Raw genomic sequence first — 17,609 nt, forward strand, 5'->3', positions numbered from 1 at the left:
GTTCCATTGTTTCGATTAACTACATTAGTTTCATCATAGATTGATGAGCAAATACTTGTGTCATTATCATTTATTTCTTCCCCTCTAACATTTCCACTATTCTGATTGTTAACTTTAAATTCCCTATTGTCCTCCATTTCAACAATGCCAGCAAAAAGAACTTTCAAACAAGTAAAAAAAATTAAGTATAATTTTTGCACTTATGGGAGTTTTTCTACTCTCATCCACCTCGCCTTTGTTGTTGGTCACTACATTCTTCGTATTGTAATCCAGCCATTTACTATCTCGGTGTTTTTTGCATAACAATCAAATATGATATGGGTTTTCTGAAACAAAAATGTAAGATTAAATACAGAATTATGACACATTCAGCTCCATACACCACTTGAAAAGTTTCTATCATGAAAAAGCTACCATTAATTTATATCATTATAAATTATAAATGGGTGTACTCATCCTCAATGTCTCGATGCGCCACTGCAAATCTCCTGGTGGTACGTGTTGTCTACTGTACTTGACTGTTAAGTTAAAATAAACAATACTTACAATTTTTGTTTCAGGTAACTTTATTTTAACTGAAAAAAGTTGTACATGTTACGTGCACAAATTCATCTCATACAGTGACCCCCTCTGCTCTCATGGCTGCCCCTATATATATGATTCCAAACAATCTTCATCATCGGTATTGTCAAAAAAGGGCTCTTAAACAAAATTACAATCAAAGCTCTCATTTTAAAACCAATGACACATTTCAACAACTACAATAGCTCTTATAGAGTAAATACAAAATTGAATTTTTAAGTATATAATAATTTAACTGTGTATAAATGCTCAGATATGTGGTGTTAACAATCATTCCTCTCACTACCTTTATTAATTAAAAACGGTTCATGGTTCGGGGAATGTTCCTACCAATTACAGGACCTACACCCTTCAATACAATCATAATATAGTAACTGGTTTCTTTGTATCCATTCCACAAGTACATGTTTACCTACACATCTACATCACAAATTACTGCTTATGGTCGAAAAATACACGTTTTTTAAATCAGTTGCAATGGACTGTTACGTTTCACACAGTGTGCTCAGTCTTGTCTGACCTGAGCCAGGGATTCTGCAAGTAGAGCCTCTTCCAACATAATTCTTCCACCATCTCTTTGCTGTAGTACTGGGCACGCCACACCTCCTGTTAGTATCCCTAATCGAAAACTTGTCTTCTTCAATCAGACTGATGACTGTCTCGAACAAAACACTCCTAGTGAGCCATTGCAGCTGACTACCCACAATGTTATTTCTGCTTGCCGCTCTTAAGCTGACGCCTGGGGTGGAAGTAAATGTGTTAGTGATAAACCTGTCATTTTAAGGCTGCCCCTAAACCCATGTGGCTTCATCCCGTGGAGAACACATAGGCCAATACAGAGATGCTGTTTCAGAGGTTGTGGGTTCGAATCCCACTCATGACATAGACGATTTTATCTTGAGTTTATGTTCCTCTAAGCGTGCCTGTGTTTGTCCCTGAATAAAAATTTATGTACTAGTTCTCAAGGAAGTTGTCTGAATTTGAACAAATGCGAGGGTTGGAACTTATAAAGTGGCAACTATTTATTCACAAGTGATACAAAAGAGTTACATGTCTGCACCTGTTACTGTCCTTCAAAGTTATCACCAGCGTTGTGTAGAGCCCGTTGCCAGTGATGTGTAAGGCATAATATACTGTTAGCAGACCCTGTTCTGTTGATGGTTCGAATGGAGTGGTCTATTGCCTGTCAAATCTCTGGAACAGTTCTGAAGCAAATGCCATGAAGTGCTTCCTTCATCTTTGGAATCAAATCAAAATCACAAGGACTTAAGTCTGTGGAGTATGGTCGATGGTACTTACTTCCCAGTCCCATCGACCGAACAGAGCAGCCACAGCTTGCGCTGTATGTGCCCGCACATTGTACTGCAAAATGATGGGTGGGTCGCGCAGAAAGTGTCACCGCTTGTTTCGCAAAGCTGGTCACAGGTGATGCTCCAAAAATGAACAGTAATATGACTTAAGTCCTTGTGACTTTGATTTGATTCCGAAGATGAAGGAACCACTTCGTGGCATTTGCTTCAGAACTGTTCCAGAGATTCAACAGGCAGTAGAATGTTCCATTCACACCATCGACAGAACTGGCTCTGCTCACGGTATACTACGCCTTCCACATCACTGGCAGCGGGTTCTACACAATGCTGGTGACTACTTTGAAGGACAGTAACAGGTGCAAACATGTAACTCTTTTGTATCACTTGTGAATAAATAGTTGCCACTTTATAAGTTCCAACCCTCATAATTGATAACTGTACTGTATAACTGCTGAATTCCAGTAGTTAGCAGCTACAACAGAGTTCGACTTTTTATATGTAAATACGCAAGAAATTCTATCTGACCTACCTCCTGTTGCTGATGGAACTAAGTTGGAAAGATGAAGGTTGCTAGTTCGAATTTGGTCCAAGGTTGGACCATTGTGACAAGCATGTGTCCAACATCAAATACTTGAAAAAAGGAAAAAGAATACAGTTTACTGGAAATGGCTACTTGTAATGTATGCCAGATGTAGTTGGTTTGTCCTGAATACAATGCACTTATTGGGTCCAGAGATCGAGTTTTGGAATTGACTTTTGACATTGTGAGGTTCCATCTGTCATACGAGTTGTTATTAACCCACAGTTCCCAACATACAGGCAACTTCCATTACCACAGCCATCCTTGACATGAATTTGTATAGCTTTAACAATACATGTTACTGCCACTTAAAATTTGTGTGAATGCAGGATACGTAAAAACTCATGATGTGCCAGATATGGGAAGCATGTTATCTGCATACTGCAGCTGTTTGCTGAATCCCACGCAGCTGCAACTAGGCTTACGTTGGAGGGCAGGCCGTTTGATCAAAGGAATTTTTTTTAAACAGCTGTGACATCATCAGTATGGCAAGAGAGATAAATCAACATTGGATCAATACGCTATGTAAACACCTTCTTTGGCGACACCTCAGTTAAAGTCATCTATCAACAATAAGCACCACGAGAATATTAAAGCAAAGAAGAGGCCAACATTTCGATCTGAACCTGAGGCGTGAGTAATGACATCCAGTGATGTATTTATTTGTTTATCTATGTATATTTATTATGTTTGTTACTAGCAGTTACAGTTCTTCTATTGTTCAAAGGTCCCCAACGATTTCTTTCACTACTCTTTGTCCCATACTATTGTTGCCATAATGATTCTACTGTTTCCTGACTGAAAAACAGACACAACAATTTTTGATCTGTGTAATAACTGAAAGTATTGTAGAATATGAAAGAGATCATGAGAAGCAACTACCATCGACACTGATGAACAAGGTCTGAGTGATATTTGATTCTGAATACAAAAGACATTAATAATTACTATTTTTACCATTTTTGTCCAGCGAACAAAGACTGACTCTAGCTCTCTCCAGGTAACCGCTGGCATAGTCGGATGAGACTGTAATAGCTTGTAATAAAAATACGTGTCTGTTAACAATAACTGTATGAATTATTTACTTAAGTGCTTTCAGAATACAGCAGTATATTTGTTAATTATAGCTGGCCGCTGTGGCCGAGCGGTTCTAGGCGCTTCAGTCCAGAACCGCGCTGCTTTAACAGTCACCTGTTTGAATACTGCCTAGGGCATGGGTGTGTGTGATGTCCTTAGGTTAGTTACGTTTAAGTAGTTCTAAGTCAAGGGGGCTGATGACCTCAGTATTAAGTCTGATAGTGTTCAGAGCCGTTTGAACCATTTTGTTAATTATAAAAAGCTTCTTTTATTTGTAATGTAATGCCCTCACTTGAGATATTAGAGATAGTTGTAGTACTAATATTTATTTATTTATTTATTTATTCTTTTTTTTTTTTTTTTTTTTTTGGGTGGGGGGTAAATTCAGCAGTCGTTCCAGACATATTCCGTCCAGTATGTTCAACTTACCGTATTTACCATCACAGCGATCATGGAATATTAATTAAAAATACGGGCTGGTTGCAAAATGAGTATTAGCAACGGTGTAATACACCTTTACATACAAAAGAATCCATTTCCGGCTGAAATCCCACAGAATTTTATTAATTCATGCTCTAATGAAATTTACTGGTGTGATGTGTGTAGAAATAATTTGTGGAAATCTTTTTTTTTTTTCTTAACAAGAGGTGGAGCCCCTCCACGCCCACACCGGCATGATGGCCAACACAAAAGGTCTACTGCCATCTCTGCATAAGGGTTAGTATTCACTAAAGTGAGGTGTCGCAGGATGTGGGTGCTGCGATGTTTGCGTACGTCTGGTTAGGATTAACCATTAATACGCGCTCATCTGGAGATAGATTGGTCGAAATCTGACGAAGGGTAGCGGTTTGAAGGGCAGAGGAAAAAAAGTGCCAAGGCAAGAGCCAAGGGAAAAAAACCTCTGCGAAAGTTAGGTCGGGCGGCAAGAGCAGTAGCGGTTGTCTTGCTGCCTGCGATAGGTTGTGCAAGGATAGGCTTTGTTAGTAGTGGGTATCATGCATGTCGATACCTTGACGTTGTGCGTTTGTGCTGCTCGGCGGCTGGCGCTGGGTGCTGGTACAGAGTCCTCGTTCAGCGTCCTGCAACCTGCAACAGTTATGTTTGTTATCGGTCTTGTGTCCGATAGGTCATATACCGGAGGCACAGTGTGAGGGAGTGTTGGGAGATTGTTCGTGCGTCTGTGGGCGAGCTCGTCGGTGTCCCTGCTGTGGCCTGTTGGTCGGCTCTAATAGCAGCTGGTAGTTGCCAGTCAGTATTGCTGATATGCAGGGGCTTACCGACGTTTGTCGCTGTTTGTGTATGTTAGTTTACCATAGGTGGTTATGCCCTAGCTAGCAGTGTCTTTGGTCGCTTGTGTTTCCACCTGTGGTTGTGATCGTAGTTTCCCAGAGTGAGGATGAAAGGATTGTTCGAGTGTCTCGAGTTCCTGTATAGTCGTGTAGCGTGTTTCTTGAATACTTCCTTGAGGGTATCAAGGCGGTATTCATGGTGAAGATCCACGGTGCGTGTGTAGCGTGGAGCATTGCTAATGATTTGTAGCACTTTGTTCTGTATGATCTGCAGGCGGCGCAGTCGTGTGGGAGCTGCGTATCCCCAGACGGGAGCTGCGTACGTCATCAGAGGTCTAATCAGTGTAGTGTATAAGGACCTCGACACCCTCCTATTCAGTGTGCTTTCCCTGTTGAGCATTGGGTAGAGCTGTTTGAGCCTCGCGTGCGCTCGGTTGGCAACGTATTCGATGTGGTCCCCCCATGTAAGTTTCCGGTCCAGCCAGACACCAAGGTATCTGACTTTCTCTCGGAAACGTATTGGGCGTGTATGTAGTGTTATCAGTCTACAGTGTTGGTGTTTGCGCAGTAGTTTCGGTCTGCGTGTGAACAGAACTGCTTCGCACTTTAATACGCCATCGCTCCAGCCAAGGCTCAGCTGTTCTGAGTGCTGTCTGTATTCGTGAGTTGATGTTCGACGGTTTCCAGTCTTGCGCGAGGATGGCTGTGTCATCCGCGTAGACGGCTAACGTCGTGTTTCGTGTCGCTGGGTAGTCATTAATGTACAGGTTAAACAAGATGGGCCCCAGAATGCTTCCTTGGGGTACTCCAGCTTGGATACCGTGTTGTGTTGATTGTTTATCCTGCACGTTAGTGTTGAAACATCTGTTCGTGAGATATGAGTGTATGAGACGTACGAGTCCGTCTGGGAAACCAGCTTCGCTTAGTTTGCGTATGAGTCCGTTGTGCCAGAGACGATCGAAAGCCTTTTCGATGTCTAGGAACACGGCCCCTGTGGCTTTGTTCATGTTGTAGCCGTGTGTTATATGTTCGACTACGCGGAGGAGTTGTTGTGTTGTCGAGTGGTGATTCCTAAAGCCGAATTGCTCCGGTCTTAGGGTGTCGTTGGCGATGCAATGCATAGTGATACGTTTTAGTATTACCTTCTCAACAATCTTGCTGAGCGAGCACAGCAGACTGATGGGTCGGTAATTTTGTGGGAGGGAGTGGTCTTTCCCTGGCTTCCTGAACATCAGGACCTTGGCCGCCTTCCAAAAGTCAGGGAAGTGTTGGTGTGTCAGGATGGCATTCGTTAGGTGTGTGAGGTATTCTACGGCTTTATCCGTGAACTCCTGGAGGACACGGTTTTGAATGCCATCAGGCCCAGGGGCTTTTCTAGCGTTGGTGTGCTTGATAGCCCATGTGACTTCATTTGTGCTAGCACGTCTGATTACGTCGCGCGAGGGCTGGGCTACAAGTCGTGTAACATCCTGGTCCGTTTCAAGTGTGAATGCTGGGTCTGAAGGAACCAGATTCGGCATGAAGGACGCTGCAAGTGTCGTGGCCATAAGCTCTGCCTTCTCCGTCGCGGAGTAGGCTGGGCCGTCTGGTCCTTGTAACGTGGGAATGTAATGTTTCTCCCTGGTGAAGTGTCTGGCCAGCTGCCACACGCCAGGACGTGTGGTATCCAGCCGAGCGAGTCTCTGTCCCCATTGTTCGTTTCTGAATGTTTGGATTTTATTCCGTATTATGCCCTGGAGTCTGTTGACGTGCAGTTTATAGAACGGACGCCTGGTACGCTGCCAGTATCTCCTGAGGCGGTTCCTCATTGAGATAAGGCCCAGGATTTCCTGGGGCAGGGCCGTCGAGTGTTGTCTTGGTGTTGTAAATGGAATGGCGTCAGTCATTGCGTCTTGGACGGCAGTTGTGAGAGCCTCCACAGCCTCATCGATTTGCTGTGTGTTGTTAATTTCGTGGGTGTCAGGAATGCGACTATCAAGCGTTTCCTTGAACAGTGTCCAGTTCGCACGTTTGTAGTTAAGCGTCCTGCGTGGTTCAATGTCCTGCAGTGTCTCTTCCATGTGCAGTATTACAGGCATGTGGTCTGAGTCCAGATCGTTTTCAACCGTTAGGTTGAGTGTGCATGTGATGCCCTTTATGAGGGCTATGTCTAACACGTCTGGCCTATGTCGGGCCTGTGTAGGCACGAACGTGGGAACGTCCGGCCCAAGTATAATGTAGTTTCGGCCTAGTGCGTGTTCGTACAGTTTCTTGCCGTTGGAGGTTCGTATTCGTGAGTTCCAATCGGGGTGTTTTGCGTTGAGGTCTCCAGCGGCTATTACCCGCGGTGCCATGTTGAGTACTGTGCTGATATCGCGTGTTACTATGTTTTTAGGAGGATTGTATAGCGATACCAGTGTGGTGTTGGCTCCGTTGAACTTGACCCTAACGGCCGTAGCCTCCAGTCTTTCAAGTGCTGGGAGCTCGATGTTCGTGTGGTCTATGTCTCTGTGTATAATGATTGCTGTGCCGCCTCCCCTCCTGCCATCCGCTCGGTCGGTACGATAGACGCAATAACCTGGGAGGTTTAGTTGTTTGCGAGGCGTAAGCAGTGTTTCGTTCACAAGAGCGATTCGGATACCCTTTCGCTCCATGAACGCGGTCATCTCGGCTTTTTTGTTTGCGATCCCGTTGGCATTCCAAAACAGGATCTGTGTGACTGTGTTTAAGTCTGCGTTTCGGGGCTGGTGTGGTGTATTATCCATGTAGTAGTGTAAAGAGCGGTGTGATAGTGGCTTGGAAGCTAGTCCAGTTGAGCGTACCCGACATGAACTGCATAAAGAGTTGTGAGACACACCCCATAATCTTCGTGACTATTTCGGTGGTCGTGCGTCCGGGGAATAATGTTTCCATTATTCTCTGGAATGTTGTTGTGATGTTGGTCATGTCGGCCTGGGAGTTGTTGGTCATGTTAGCGGCCGCTTGTTCCAGTGTTGGCGTTTGGTGAGGGCTGGCCTGCGAGTCGGTTGTTCGTGTGGCAGTTGTGGGCGCCTGTGTATTTTCTGAGGTGAGTGGGTGTGTTATGTGGGTTGTTGAGTTGGTGTCCGGGATGTGTTCGTGGGTGTTGGTGTTCTGTTGACTGTGTACTTGTTGTGGTGCGGTCGTGTTCCTCGTGCTGCGGCTGTTTCTCCTTCTCCTCCTCCTCTGGCGCTGTGGTTGTCCCTGTGTGTGTGCGTTTTCTGTAGCCTGTGGTGGGCTGCAGTTCGCGATCTCAGGGGGTAGGGTGGTGTTGTTGCTTGTTTCGTGTGGTGTGCCCGGTGCGGGTGTGGTGTCATTTGTTGTGCATGTCTGTTGTGTGCCTGTTGCTGGGGGTGTTTGCTGAGCGTGTTCTGAGCTCTGGGGCTCCTCTGACCGTCCCGCGCTGCTGGGGCTGCCAGCGACCGCTCCAGCGAAGGATAATCCACTTCTTACTGGGCGCGGGGGCAGTTTTGGAACTGTGATGGCGGTTGGTTTCGCATGTTTGGCGATTTTGCGCCTCAGAGCTGCTTTGTATGCAATGCACCCTCTGTAGTTTGCCGGATGGGCAGCACCACAGTTGGCGCACTTGCGAGGTGCTGTATTGGGGAGTTTGCAGCGTTGGGTTGTGTGACCGCCGGCGCAAATACGACAGTGGGGTGCGAGACCGCATCTGATACCCGCGTGCGCATAGCGCTGGCAGTTGTGGCATTGTTGGGGGGTGCGCAGCGTGTTGTACCCCTCTACATTAACGACCATGTGAAGCAATAATTTTAACTTCAGCAGGTCGCGGGATTTGGCCGTGTCGGCCAGCTCCGCCATGTAGTTATGTGACGGTCTCGCTGTGCCGAACTCTGACATCCGGTTTACCCGAATGCACTCCCACCCGAGAGCAGAGAGTTCGTTGTGTACCGTGTCGGTCGGGGTTCGTGAGTCTATCCCCTTAATCACGTACTGTTGTGTTTTTTCCAAGACTGTCCTGTACGTGAAGTGTTCTACCTTCCTTTCTTTGAGAAAGTCCAGTAGATTCGTGTAGTCTGCCTTGTTCACCACGTACAGTGCGGCGTGTTCCCCGGTGAGCTCGGAGTAGTATGTTGTGGGGCTGTGCTTATTGTTAAATTCTCTGTTCAGGAGACTTAGGTCTCCATAGTTGTGAATGATGACCGGTGGGAAGCCGGTCGCGGTGTTGTTAGTGTTCTGCGTAGCTGCGTGTATGTTTGTGGTTGCTGCAGTCGCAGGGTTGTTTGTGTTGGTCCCTGCGTTGTTATTGTTTGTTCGCGGCGTGGATGGTGTTGGCAGCAGCGCTTGGCCGTTGCCTCGTGAGTTTGTGGGCTCACTTGTTTGTGTAGTTGGCTGCTGTTTGCGCCTTGGGCTGACCTGCTGCCACGGCCCGTCTTCATCAGTGTTTGTTGTGTCCTCTGTCGGCTCTGGATCCGGTTCCGTCGGTGCCTGGGCCGCCAGAGGTGAAATAGGGGGCATGTCCTTCTGTTGTTCAGCAGGTGCCTGTGTGTGTGGTGTGGGTGTTTCTGTTCGTGTGTTTTCGCTGCCCATCAGCTCTGCGATCAGCTCCAGCTGTTCCGCGATCTGCTGGTCCTTCAGGGCAACCTGCTCCTGGAAGGTGGACAGCGGGACGGAAATGATGGCGGGAGTAGCCGGCATTACCGCCTCTTGTGCTGCAGCTTTGCTGCGGGTGAGTGGTGGGGAAGCACAGGAAAGATCGGACATCTTCGCTGTTTCAGGAGTAATTATTTATTTGGATAGGGAAGGATGGAACACGACAATTTTGCTCTTTTTAAGGAGCGACAATAATGCTTTTTTGCGAAAGTGCTGTGTACCTTGTTCCTACAGAAGAGGGGTGTCCCTACGACCTATCTGCGCAGAGTGCAATGCGCGGCGCAAGAGAGCGCGGGTTGAAGAGAGCGGCCTACAGTGCGCGGGGTTATCCGACGTGAACGGGCCCCTGACACTGAGATTACCATACCAAAGAACGGGAGAGTCCCGCTGGGGAGATTTGCAACCGAAGTTGCAGGAAGTGGAGCCGAAGCTCTTGCCACTCAGCGCCCGAAAGCGTTAAGCAGCTTGTGCGGGTTCGTGCCGCTCAGAAGAGCGTCACTGGCAGCTACGCCAGTTGTAGCTTATTAGGGACCACTCCAAGGAGCTATCCGCGGGCAGCTACGCCAGGTGCAGAGAGCAGCGTTCCGCTCGGGTCGGCCGCTCGACTGCGAGTCTTGTGGAAATCTTTCGCGCTTTTGCCTATAAATAGTTAAAAATTGTTGACATAGCTTGAGAGTGTTGTTGGCATCATAATTGTGTTTGAGTATTAATGTGGTTTTCTGCAAATATCAGTTGGTAATGCTAGGATTACCTTGACCTTTCGTTTGTATTTGAAGGATATTTAAAGATCACTGAAACCACAACGCACTACAGTACACAAACACAATATGACACATCACACTGGCGCCCAACGTGGTGCTCGAGAGAAGAATTTATCTATAAATGCTTGTAGAGATATGTGATATATTTTGTGCTACTGAAGATATAGTTTTCACTTTCAGGTACAATATTAAACAATCTGTATTGAGAAGCAAGAGCCAAGAAAGAAAGCTTTGACAAGTATTGTTCGGGCAAACAAGTTGACACTCGGCGCGGTGGCTGATGGGATTGACTGTATATGGGAATGCTCCAATCAGGCACTGCACCGAGTGTCAGCTTTATTTGCGCATGTAATACAAAAAATGGGAGGATTTTCGAAAACTGGCAGGAAATTCAAAAATAGTGAGAATTCCAAAAACAGCAGACTCTCAAATTTTGGAGTCCTAGTTCACAATACTACCACCAGAGGGCACTGTCTGACTCCACTCTCCCCTCCCCCATTTGTGAATTGCCAGGAAAAAGATTCAGTCTAAGCTGAGCTGCTGGAGAGGAAGGTCTAGTCTTTATTTATTTATTTATTTTGGCTGGAAATGTGTTCTTGGTGTAAAACGATAATTCTGTGCTGGAGAAGACGAAAAGCTATTTAATTAATTTATTAATTCATAGCTCAATTTGGCTACCTTCAGTAACCTAACTGGGAGATGTGTGCACTTGCCTTGATATGCAGCGACCAACTGAACTAGTTTGCACTACATTCACCAGAGGGCTCTGTTGACCTCTCCACTCCTCCCACCACTCCTATGATGCCACTCCCCCACCACCACCCCTGCTCTGGAAAACTACCAACACTCCCATAGAAATGGCGAGAAATGGTCAGTCTCTGTCTAGCTGCCAGAGAGGATGGTTAGGATATTGAACTTTATTTGGTTTTGGTAGGAAACTGAAGATGGCTACTAATTACACATCTGTATGCATATTGCTACGCAGTGAGCACCTGAAATCACAATATGGCTCAAAACTGATGATGTCACACAACTGGTGCTCTCCAACTGGAAAAAAATTCACAATACTACCTGAAAATAGTAGCAGACCGATTAAAAATAAATAGTAACTCCACACAAGACACTCCCAAGGAGGTGATAATGGAAGAGCATAGGGGGATACTTTCCAGCAAATAATTCTCATGCAGTGGGATGGACTGAAGTTGCATTTCACAACTCATAGAGGATATTGCCTAAGCTGGAATTATTCATGTTTCTGGAATGACCAGTCAGTCCACACTATAGCCCTTGTTGTGGCTGTACCCTCCTATAATATCAGTAATGTTTTGTGTTTCCTGGCTGGATGAGGAAGGTATGATGTGTGTGTGGCCAGTTTCCTGTCACTACAACACAAAATTCACATGTTGTTAAAATACACTTCATTACAGAAACCAATTGAGTATGGTACTTATCTTCAATGATGTCCAGTCTGAAGTTCTGTGGTTAACAGTTATCAAATAACATGTACTGATTCTTGCATCTTCTCAGTGTCTGTATCACACCTACAAACATCAAAAAAAGTTTTGCATCACCTCGGTTCTGAGAGTTCCAGAGCCTGTACAGAAAATTGAAATAGAAATCAACATAAACACCATTTCCACCCTTTTTATTGCCCATTAAAACCACAGATTCCATGTTGTACCACCATACAACGAGACCTCCAGAGTTGGTGGCCAGATTGCTGTACACACTGGTACCTCTAATACCCAGTAGCACGTCCTCATGCACTGATGCATGCCTGTCTTCATCGTGGCATACTATCCACAAGATCACCAAGGCACTGTTGGTCCAGATTGCCCCTTCCTCAATGGCGATTAGATCCCTCAGAGTGGTTGGTGTCCATTTTCAATCTATCCCATGCATGTTTGACAGGGTTCAGGTCTCGAGAACGTGCTGGCCATTCTAGTTGAGCGATGTCGTTATCCTGAAGGAAGTCATTCACAAGATGTGCACAATGGGGGTGGGAATAGTTGTCCATGATGATGAATGCCTCACCAATATGCTGCCAACATGCACTATCGGTTGGAGGGTGGCATTCATGTATCGTACAGCCAATACAGCATCTTTCATGACCACCAGTGTCGTACATCGGCCCCACATAATGCCACCCCAAAACAGCAGAGAACAGTATTGGGGCGAGGGGGACACCGCCCCAAAGTACCGTTATTCAAAATGGCGGCAATGACGTAATCCAAGATGGGTGGCCGTGGCATCATGCAATGACATCATCAAATATGGTGGCTTTTGGAGGGAAGTTTGATTTTGGTGGGAAGATAGGTCAGTTGGGCTACCTCCACTAACCTAACCCTCCCCCCCCCCCTCCCCCTCCCATCACCAGAAAATGGCGGTAAGTTCAAATTTGATCAGGAGAAGAAACTGGCGGGAAAATAGGTCACTTGGGCTACCTCTACCAACCTAAGGAAACGGTGGGACTACCTCCACTAACCTAAGTCACCCGACCATCACCTCCACCTAGGAAATGGTGTGGGAGAGGACTCGACCTGTGCTGGGCATTAGTCTTTATTATTTTGCGTGCACCAGTCTTTATTTAAACAATTTGATGCAATACAGCCATCCAGTGTGTTCACCATGAGGTTCGGACTCCAACTGACCTAGTACACAGTACCACCACTAGAGGGCGCTCTCACCCGTAACATAATCCAAGATGGCAGTCATAACGTCAACCGATGACACAAGTACTGTTACCCAAGATGGCAGGAAACAGCGTGTTCGCCATGGGGTCCAAGTGGCCAAGTACACAGTAACACCACCAGAGGACACTGTTGTCCATTCCATGACATAATCCAAGATGTTGGCCTGGGCTGTGGGCAAATGCTGGGAACCAATAGGAGCCCTTAACCCAGTCACATGTTACATTTCAGCCAGTAGAATAGCAGTATCTGGTGACATCCTTGGAAGGGGTATAGGGGAGACTCAGCAGCTCTGGGACCTCACCTTTGCAGCAGCAGCAGCAAAAGAAGAAGAAGAAGAAGAAGAAGAAGAACCATGAAGTGTCAACAGCAGTCACAGTCCAACACGGCCCTGCAGAACAGGAGGAAATGGAAAAGTAAGTATCCCATATCACATCTTCCTCTGTGGTTAGCATTATAATTATTATTATATTGTTTTCTCATATTGGTCCATGTCTAATGTTTCCTCGTCTTTGTTCAGCAGTAGCCATCAATGTGTCCAAGCCAGTAGGGTCGAGTGCCAATATGCCAATCTCGGCCACACGCTGACCTGTAGCAACCTCAGCTGCCATCCTGTTGAGACCTGCAGCTGCCTCTAGACCTGTGGCGGTAACAACCTCCAGCACGTCTGAACCAGTAGTGGCCACATGGGATCCTGTAGCACACTTATCCCACTTGCTGGAGCAGGACAATCGATTTGTGTGATGAGGACATGAGATCTGCTCCGACACATCGAACGCTGATGCTGGTGGTCCTAAACAACATCAAGATGGAGAACAGTACTGGTCTCTGACATATGACCCATCCCAGCAGAACATCACTGTGATAGTGCAACCACAGAGTGCAGATGCTATGGATAAGAAGATGCCAAGTGCACCTATGCTTTTCACTTACACGTACAATTTAACTCCCAGCGGAATAAAACGTGTAAACGTTGATATGGAAAGACATCATGTCTGGAGCTTGCATGCGAGAATGGAAATTGAAAATGCAAAAAAATGGCTCTGAGCACTATGGGACTTAACATCTGTGATCACAGTCCCCTAGAAGAACTATTTAAATGTAACTAACCTAAGGACATCACACACATCCATGCCCGAGGCAGGATTCGAACCTGTGACCGTAGCAGACGCGCAGTTCCAGACTCAAGCACCTAGAACCGCTCGGCCACCGCGACCGGCCTTGAAAATGCATTGAGGGGTGTTAAAGTGCCAATTCCCGACTTCGACTGGGATGAAATATGTCATGCAGAGCGCTACATCAATCAGCAGATGACTAAAGAGTATTATCCAATTCGTACTCCCCTCAGATGTGGGATACTGTGCCTTGCAGGTGTGACACTTTCTATTACAGCTGCGTGTGATGGCTGTGCATTATGTGTGAAATCGGGTGACAACTGTGTTTATCTAAGGCATGCCTCAATTATGAAGTTATATGATCTGGATACTGTGCTATGTCTTTCATTGGAGAGACTGAATCGTTGGCTGCCTAGCACAGTAGTAGTAGGGGATATGTGATAGATTCACCTTGAGCATTGGGCTTATAAAGTATGTGTTTGCGGTCAGACATGTGCAAAAAGGAAGGTATATATTTGATGTGGGATATTGTGATAGCAGTCAAGTCATAAGAATGGTATAGATATTTCTATTCCCAGAGCCTCTGCCCTCAGCAGAGTGTATTTCCGATACTTCGCTCATAGTTGAATGTCATTCAGATGAGAGCGCGATTGTAACATTTAGTTGTAAGTACAATGATAAAACATATATGTGACCAGTTTCATAAGAATATTCCATCTGTGTGTGACCTGTGCAGGAGTTATTCACGTTTCCCATTAACAGTACAAGTTGTCAGACTGGAGGGGCCCGTTGGAGTGTAGGAATGTAGCTGAATTAAATGTGTTGTCGTCTAGACGACCGAATAGCGAACTAATACTTAGTATGTGTTGGATAGCTTTGGTAATTGCATGGAAATTTGTGACGAGTGAATATGGAGGCGCGTTTGCGCTGGATCGTTATTCCCTCCCATGTAAATTGTTTGGTTGACTGCTTCCACACATTTGCCGTCTTTATTTAGTTGAGAGAATATCGATTGTGGTGTGTGCATCTAGCAGGTGGAAGATACGTTTGCTGGTCCTCTAGACTTGAGAAACACCTTAGTTGATTTTGTAAATTATAGGAGTGATCTGGAATCTATTATGTCACTGACATCGGTATTCGCGAGTGGAAATATCGGTTTTCTCTATTTTTCTTTTTTCAAGTTTTTTTACGTAAAGGTCTTCGCAGACGGGATAAGTTTCTAGTTAGTCAGTGGTTTACAGCACACCCCACCTAGCTAAAGTTTCGGGTTTGTAGAGAAATAATTTCCAGTCTATAGCTTCAGAATTATGTTGCCCGAGCAAACAGTAAGATACTGCTGTGTGCTTGATATCGAGAAATACCGCGAAAATGGTATGATATTCTAGCAAGCCATGCGAAAATACATGTGTTCTTGTAATCCGAGAGTCTGGAGATTGGTGAAGAAAAGCGAGCAAGCAAGCAGGTCCGGACAGAAACAGTAACGCGTTTGTGCCGAGGGGAAACGAGTCCGAATTTGTAGAATGGTTCTGAGAGTTACTTCAATCCACTGAGGATGCTCTGGTCATGTGTTGGGGGTGGATGTCCGCCTGGCCTCACAGTAAATATCCTGTGCCGCGAGTATACGTACATTGCTGTCTGTCTTCACGGTATGTGTATGAATGATGTAAAAATGGGTGATTTCGTTTGGCATAGGATACGAATTGCATGTTTACTAGATAGACACAGTACGTGGTAATATATTGATGGGCTGGAGATCGGTTTCACATTCTAATATTCAAGTTTCTGTCCTCAGTGGGAGAGCATTGTAATTGAGTAAGAGTTTTTCTGTATTTGACGATATGTAGGGCACTTTGAAAGGTTTAATTGTTGGTGCAATATGGCGGTCTGTGTAAAATAGTGTTTTGCTGCTGAAAGTCCGGTCCGCAGAAAGAAGAAAAAAGGTAGATGGTGCTTCCACACTGGCGGCATCAGTAATTTGGCGAGTAAATTCGATATAAGCCAATCATAATGCTCGATTCATTCACAAGACATCCTTTGTGCCAGGACATAAGAGCGTCTACAAAGTGATTCGAATAAGATGGAGGCAAGGTATGTACGGAAAGTTCTGAGAAAGCAACTGCTATAAAACAAGTTGAAGTATACCATCCATCTCTGGCGGGGATGCCATCAATCACCTGCCACTGTGGCATTAGGACATCTCCAGACCTGTAGCTGTAGGATACCAATAAATTCAGGACATTTTTTTCTCTTCTGTATGACAGTGCTTCAAATTCTGCTTGCGTAATTGTTCTGAATTGCCCCCGTCTGTGCTTAGATAGTGATCTATTTCCAAACAAGGGGAATGCTTTTATGATTAAGGGTGTCTTCGCAAGCATGCACAGGCTTTTAGCTGTGTTAACGTTTAACGTTTCTGAGAGGTATCTTGACAGCAGGAGAAACATTCCACCGTGAAGCATGAGCCACGCTGGATATGCAGGCACGGCTAGACACAACTCACCTGTTCTGTTAGGAACTAAGGACCCTGTGATATTCTGGTAGCGATTTCTGCAGTGTCTGCAAGGTGAGTCGCTAGGCAATTAGGTCTTCACTGGACTGCAGGCAGAGAGAGGGTTCACACGTGTGTATGGCCCATATGTTGACTTGGCACATATTTAGATAGACATGTGACATCAGTATAGCATTCGAAGAACTTTCACACATCGTCGACAGCGACGTGAGGGCGATGGCTCACACTGGTTGGCCCTGATACCTGTGGTTGATGATACTTTGGAAACGTTTTTTACATGCACTGTGTGTTTGTGCACTGGATTTTTTTCCCCGCTGTTTAAGCACTGTGAGCGATAGACATGCAATATGGTTTGAGAATTTAGTAGTTGTTTTGGTGTTGGTTGTATTATTTTGTGAACAGGTATGCAGTGCATGAGTTCGAAAGTTGATGATTAGTAAGTGTGTTAGGGGAGTCTATTAGATGGAGTTGATGCGCGCGCACTCTTGGCACTCTGCAAATAGGTCTTTGCTCGCATGAGGTCACATCAGCAATGGTGCCTAGGTGATCACATATTTCAAGAGGAATTTCTCAGGTGTCAATTATGAAAGGGATGTGGCCGCCTCATGCTTGAGGGCACCTGTACGTCATTTCGCAGGGTATCCTGGTGCATCTCGACTTCTGGGAGCATGTGCAGTCCAATGTACAGGGGACCATGGTTGGTGCCTGTGCATGTCTGTTGCATTATTTTTCAAACAGGTCTGTAGGCTGTGCTATGCGTTATTTGGACAGGGGGTGGCTGGCGGTGCCTGCTCGTGTCTGTTGCATTATTTTGCAAGCAGGTCTGTAGGTTGCACTATGCATTATTTGGACAGTTTATGAGTTGATTTCGTGCCTGCACATCAGTGTACTGCATTATGTAGGAGGAGTTTGCATGTCTGTACTGAAATTATTTCGGTAATTTAGGAGTTGTTTGTGTGTCTGCAGAGCATTATTTAGGAGTAGTTTACAGGTCTGTGGGCTGTGTGGCATGACCCCAAGCATGTCAGAGTGTGTGTTTTTTATTGGTGTGATAAAGATGCTATCTTCCAAAATCCAGCCCTAAGTAAATT

This window comes from Schistocerca piceifrons, chromosome 3, assembly GCF_021461385.2.
Source record: "Schistocerca piceifrons isolate TAMUIC-IGC-003096 chromosome 3, iqSchPice1.1, whole genome shotgun sequence".
Taxonomy (NCBI): Eukaryota; Metazoa; Arthropoda; class Insecta; order Orthoptera; family Acrididae; genus Schistocerca; species Schistocerca piceifrons.